General features: G+C 45.7%; 1 long non-coding RNA gene across 1 annotated transcript; it reads right to left on the bottom strand.

Annotated features, from left to right (window-relative positions):
- Window positions 1-928: 928 nt before the first annotated feature.
- On the bottom strand, window positions 929-1,634 carry LOC131274369 (uncharacterized). Its single transcript, XR_009181622.2, has 3 exons — window positions 1,585-1,634; window positions 1,337-1,371; window positions 929-1,124 (listed from the first exon to the last, which is right to left on the bottom strand). It is a non-coding gene; the product is annotated as an uncharacterized lncRNA (long non-coding RNA).
- Window positions 1,635-6,805: the final 5,171 nt, after the last annotated feature.

Below are 6,805 nucleotides of genomic sequence, written 5' to 3'. Positions count from 1 at the left end.
GTCCTTCAGCAGCAGCCCGAGGTGCAGGTGCTTGGTCATGTTGGTGGCGACAGAAAAGGGGCTCACAGTCTGCGGGAAGGAGGCGGGTAAAGTGCTGTCCTCACCGCGCGCCCAGGCACTTCCCGAAGCCCCGTCCTACTCCTAAGAATCCCACGGGTTTGGGGCATCCGCAGTCAAGTCCCCGAAAGCCCGCCCCGCAGAGACCCCCACTCAGCCCCGCCTCCCTCGAGACCCCGCCCCCAGCAGGACTGAGCTGCGGAGGCTTCAGGCCCTAACCCCGCGGCGCCTCTGTCCTCACGAGCCCATCCCCTCCGTGTCCCCAGTCCAGGCCCCGCCCAACGGAGCCTCCAGGTCTCTAAGCTCCCCAACCCCTCTGGGAGCCCCCTTGGACTCCCCCCACCCCAGCCACGTCCCTAAGGGCCCCGCCCCCGCTGTCAGGCCCCTGCACCGTGACGCCCTGGGAGAGGCACTCGGCTCCCACCGCCCTCGAGAAGCTTCCCACGAAGGCCTGTAGAAGAAGGATGGGGAGGGGGCCGGGACCGAGGACCCTCCCTGCGCAGCATCCCGCCCTTGTGGGGCCCTGCGCCCACCCCTCCTCCAGCCCCCGGGCCAGCAGCGCTCCTGCAGCTCTGCCCTGGGCCTAGAATACTCCGTGGCTCCAGCCGGCCTCACGGCCTCCCTCCGCCTTCGGCCCCAAAGGCCTCTGTCTGCTGGACGCCCCGTGGTCCCCAGGCACCCACTGTGTCGTCGGCGGGGCCAGCCTCTTGCTTCCCTGGCTCCTTCCAGCCCCCAGGTGTTTGCTGGTTCCAGGCTGTTCTTTGGATGCCCGGTCTCCGTTTCTCTTTTTAAAACATGAGTAAATTCTTGCCCATGGGACTGCGCCCCGGAAGTCGGTCTGACCTAGGAATTGCCCCAGGCTCAGGGGTCGCCCGGCGCCCCCTCCGCAGGACTTGCCCACCAGGACCTGCAATGCCCGGGCACGTGCCAGGGGAGGGGCCCAGGCTCGGCAGCAGAGCCCTGGCCTGGACTGGGGTCTCCATACCTTGGTGGCAGCTTAAGCTGCGAGGAAGGGACAGGGGCCGTTTTCAGCCTCTGAGGAGATGTTGATGATGACGCCTCTGCCCCTGCAGGAGGAAGCAGGTGGGGGCAGGAGAGGACCCTGTGACTCCCCCCCAAACCTGAGACACTGGAGGGACAGGGAAGAGCTTCCAACAGGAAGAGGTGGGCACATGGGTGGGGCAGCTGGAGAATGGAAAAGGCCTGGGGTGGAGGGGTTCGGGTGGGAGAGGGGGACGGCTGGAGTTTCCAGACAGAAGACAAAGAGGCTGGTTCCCACCTGGCGACCATCTGGGGCAGGACGATGCGGGTCATCTGGAGAGAAGCTGGTGAGGCCGCGGCTCTCCTTCCATCCTCTCACCTGCTCCCTAGACGCCCGCGCTCTCCTCCGTGTCTCTCCCACCCCTTCTTCCCCTCGAGGAACGTTCCCCAGGTACCCCTCATGCCAGGCTCAGTGCTGGGGGTCCCGAACCACCACTCTGGTGGCACCACGCCGCCCCCAGCCCAGCCCCTCCCAGCCCAGCTCACCTGCGCCACGGACAGCACGTTGCAGTTCACGATATCCGCCAGCGCCTGCGGGGAGAGGAGCCGTCAGGGCAGCCCTGCCCCTGTCCTGCCACAGCTCCCACCGACTTTTATTACTTGGATTCCTTTTTTTTTTTAAATGTATATTTTTACTAGAGAAGTTATGAGCTTTAAAAACCATCGTGCATAGTGTGCAGGATTCTCCTACATCACCCTTCCAATCATGCCTTCATTGTTGTGGAACGTTAGTTACACATTATGTAAGAACATCACCAAAGTATTACTACTAACAGGTCCATAGCTTACATTTGGTATGTTTTCTCCATACTCTCCTATTATTAGCACCATATTAATAGTATTGCACATTTGTTATAGTTCATGAGAGCGCACCCTCATGTTTACACAGTTAACCACAGTCCATCTTCCACCCTGTGGTTTTCTGTCTTGTACAGCCCCATGCCTTGTGCCGGCCATCCACAGCGCACACTCAGTGGCTCTCAGCTTCAACACAGAGGTGTGCAGTCAACTCCCCAGTAAACCTTTAAATGTGTTCATTACTCCAAAAGAAAAGAAATTGCATAACCCCCTGTTATTGACCTTGGACATTGATATACGACCTTCTTTGACACTGATCCAAGAATATTACAGTTAAGTATAGTCCATAAGTTACTTTAATTTAATTTTCCAATGCTTCATTATATTCTTACCACCTTGTAATAGTGATGTTCAATTGCTCTAGTTCATAGAAGAATATTCTTGTATTTATGCCATTCACCAAAATCCTCATTCACCACTGAGTTCATTTTGTTATTTAGTCCCTAGATTATATTCTAGCTTTCTCTTGATTGGCATTTATGTCACTAGACTACCTATTTCAGCCACAATCACATTTGTAAACCTGCCGTGTTGGTTTTACTCACTACAGGTGTTAACATTGACTCTATCCATTTCTATGCTTTACAACTCTATTTTTATTGTGGTAAGAGATCCAAAACATAAAACTGATCTTCTAACCAACCCCCTTTTTTTTTATGTACCAGGACCAAGGATTCAACCTGGGACCACATATTTGGGAAACTGGCACCAACCACTGTGATGGTTAGGCTATTGCATCAACTCAGCCCTGTAATTGTGCCCAGTTGTTTGGTTAAGGAAACACTGGGCTAACTGTAATACAAGGGCATTTATGGATTTTAGTCACCGTTGACTTTACTGCAGTGCTGAATCATAGCTAGCTGGTTATAATTATATCAGTCAGGGAGATTGCCATCAGCAAGAGTGATGCTTAACACAATCAGTTGAATCCCTTAAAAGGGGAAGTGATTCTAGCTTTGAGAGAGAATTTTCCCAGTTCATCTTTGGACAGCCAACATTTTCCAGAACTTGTCAAAAACCTTCTTTGGACTTTCATTGCCTGTGTGCAGAACCTGGACTTGTGCATTCCCATGGCTGCATGAGAGACTCTTACAGAATCGGATACTATTGACAGATATCCCTTGTTGATTCTGTTTTCCTAGGGAACGCTGACCAATACAACCACTGAGCCACATCAGCTCCCCAGAGTAGGTTTTTTCATTTCTTTGCTTATTGTTCGCTTTTCTTTTTAGGAGGGAACTGAAATCCAACTCAGGGCCTCCCAGGTGGGAAAGATGAGCCACATTCACTCCCCTTTGAAGTTGCAATCCTGTGATGTTAAGTTCATTCACAATGTTATGTAACCATCACCTACTATTCATTTTCAGAACTTTTTCATCATCTCGAACTGAAAGTCTGTACCCATGAAGCAATAACTCCCTATTTTCTCTTCTCTCCAGCCCTTGATAACCTCCTTTCTACTGTCAGTCTCTATGAATTTGCTTATTCTATATATTTCACATGTGGGAATTCATATAACTTTTGTCTTTTTTGCACCTGGCTTATTGCCCTCAGAATAATGTTACAAGGTTCATCCACACAGAGGCACATCCCAGCACTTTGTTTCTTTTCATTGTGTTTAATAGTCCATTAATAATAAATAAATAAATAAATAAATAAATAAATAAATAAATAAATAAAACACAGAGAAAAGTCCTGCCCCTTAATATTTTGCTCTCAAGCTCTTTAAGATTCTCCTGTCACATGTAGCTGCTCTTCTGTTTCTGTCTAATTTATTTGTATTTATAATTTGCGTAGATGAGTCAAACAATATATAGTACCTTTTGATTAGTTTCTTTCACTTAGCACATTTCCTTTTTTTAAAAAACAGTGCAAGATTATTAATATGTTACCATACAGTACTGTCCATATTTTACTTTGTTGTATTTTGCCATAAGATACATGACCTTAAACCTTCCCTTTCAACCACTGTCATACCCTTAGACTTGCACTGCTAGGTACAAACACTATGATATGTTTTCACCTTTTCTATTCATTTACAAAGATTAATAAACAATCTTTTTACCAATTCTACACAGATTAATCCTCAGCTTGCCATTTTCTAACCTCATTCCATTTTCTGATGACCCATATTCTACTTATTAACTCCATGAGTTTACACAATATATTTAATTCATAATAGCACAATCATTTAGTATTTGGCCTTTTCTGTCTGGCTTGCTTCACTCAAGCTAATGTCCTCCAGGTTCATCCATGTCGTCATATACTTCATGCCTTCATTTCTTCTCACAGCTGCATACTATTCCATTGTGTGTGTACACCACAATTTTTTTATCCATTCATCAGTTGATGGACCCCTGGGTTTTTCCCATCTTTTGGTAATTGTGAACAATGCCACTGTGAACACTGTTGTGTTGATCTGTTCATGTCACTGCTCTCAGTTCCTCTGCGTATATGCCTAGCAGGGGTAATGTTGGGTCACAGGGCAAGTCTATATTAAACTTCCAAAAAAATGTTCTAGAGGAATGGGTGTATCTCAGTTGTTGAGCACCTGCTTCCCATGTACAAGGTCTTAGATGAATCCCCAGTACCTCCTAAAACAAAAAACAAACAACTTCAACTTCCTTAGGAACTGCCAAACAGTCCTCCACAGTGGCTGTACCATTCTGCATTCCCACCAACAGTGAATGAGTATTCCTATTTCTCCACATCCTCTCCAATACTTGTAGTTCTGTCTCTTTTTTTTTAAGGATTTATTTTCCCCCACTCTCGCCTCCACCCCCACCCTGCTGTTTTATATTTTCTGTCTGTGTCCATTCACTGTGGGATCTTCTGTATCTATTTCTCTTCTTTGTCTTCTCTTCTCATTTTTATCCTCTAGGATTCAGAGGATTTGAGCTGGGGACCTTTGATGTGGAGAGAGGTTCCCTGTCAATTGTGCCACCTCAGTTCTTGGTCTCTGCTGTACTTTGCTTCGACTCTCCCTTTTCTCTCTTTGTTGCATCATTATCTTACTGCGTGACTCAACTGCATGGGCACTGGATCACCACATGAACACTGGCTCAAAATGTGGGCATTCGCACAGGCACTTGGCTCACTGCATGGGCACTGGCTAACCGCATAGACAAGCTTTCTATTCTTCTTCTTCATCAGGAGGTCCCAGGGATCGAACCTGGTTCCTCCCATATGGTAGGCAGAGACCTTATCACTTGAGCCACATATTCTTCCCTCTTTGTCTTTTTAAGAGTGGCCATTCTAATAGGTGCAAAATGATATTTCATTGTAGTTTTGATTTGCATTCCCCTAATCGCTAGTAATGTTGAACGTTTTTTCATGTTTTATTAAAGATTTATTTATTTATTTATTTCTCTCCCCTCCCCACCCCATCCCGGTTGTCTGTTCTCTGTGTCCATTTGCTGCGTGTTCTTCTTTTGGTTCACTTCTGTTGTTGTCAGCAGCACAGGAATCTGTGTTTCTTTTTGTTGCATCATCTTGTGTCAGCTCTGACTCCTTGTGTGCATCAGCACTGCACATGGGCCAGCTCCATATGGGTCAAGGAGGCCCGGGGTTTGAACTGTGGACCTCCCATGTGGTAGACGGATGCCTTAACCACTGGGCCAAGTCTACTTCCCTTTTTCCTTGTTTTTTAACCAGGAAATTCTTCTTCAGACAATGTTCATTCAAGTCTTTTGCCCATTTTTAAATCAGCAAAAAGTGACTAGTCAGTACTTTCAATGTTAGTCATTTTAGAGCTGTCTAGTTATATCTAGTGCAGACTTCCATTTGCATTTCCCTAATGAAGAATGAGATTGAATAAAATTTCTTATGTTAATTGGTATTTTGAGATCCTCTTTGTAGAAAGTCTCTTCAAACCTGCTTTCCATTTTCCAATTGACTGGAATTGCATTTTGGGGGGTAGAGTTCTTTCTGTGTTCTAAATACAAAACCTTTTTTGGTTAGCTGTGTGCAGATATCTTCTCCCTTCTGTGGCTGGCCCTTCCACCCTCTCCTGAGTCTTTGAAGGAATAGGAGCTCTTAATTTCCATGTCATCCAGTTTGTGGATATCCTCCTTTACTTGATGATTGCTTCCTCTGCATGGCTTATATTTCTTTGTCTCCTGTATAACAGTCTTTCCCCTACTCCATGCTTATCAAAACATTCTCACAAGTTACCTAGAAGGTCCACCAGATTTCGGGTATTGATCTACAACGCAAATAGAAAGGAATTTGTGTAGAACTTGAGGCATGGGACACATTTCATTTGTTTCCCATCTGAGTATCCAGCTGATTTATTTGAAGCTGATCTTCTCTTGCCCACTGCTCTGTAGACAGTCATCATCATAAGTCCCCTGTCCATGCCTGTGGGAGGTGTTCCTGAACCTGGTTCTGCTCTCCTTGGTCTGTTCTCTTCTCGTTGTATGAGGATCACATCATCTTATGGACATTGCTTTACAATGATTCTTAATATCTGCTAGGACAGTAAAACTGGTAGAGCTCTTCTTCAAGACATCCTTGGCCTTCCTTAGCCATGTACATTTTGGTATAAATTTTACAGTTAACTTGCCAAGTTATTTAGGAGGATTTGCTTGGGTTTGGTTTAAGATTGCATTGAATTTGGTTAGAATGGACACCTTTACATTATTGAGTCTGCTGATAGATACATATAGTGTACACTTCATGTACACTATATAACCTTTCAATTTTGGTCTTTTAAATGTTATATCAGTTATGATTTATGATTTTCTGTAAAAAGAGGAGGACTTGTATGACTTCTTTCAGTGTTATTCCTAAGTATTTGATATTTCTTACTGATATCGTATCTATTATCTTTATAATAAATTACATTCCA

Source organism: Dasypus novemcinctus, chromosome 18 (genome assembly GCF_030445035.2).
Source record: "Dasypus novemcinctus isolate mDasNov1 chromosome 18, mDasNov1.1.hap2, whole genome shotgun sequence".
Classification (NCBI taxonomy): Eukaryota; Metazoa; Chordata; class Mammalia; order Cingulata; family Dasypodidae; genus Dasypus; species Dasypus novemcinctus.
The sequence above is the reverse complement of the archived record's forward strand: the minus strand, read 5'-3'. Positions and strand labels throughout refer to the sequence as shown.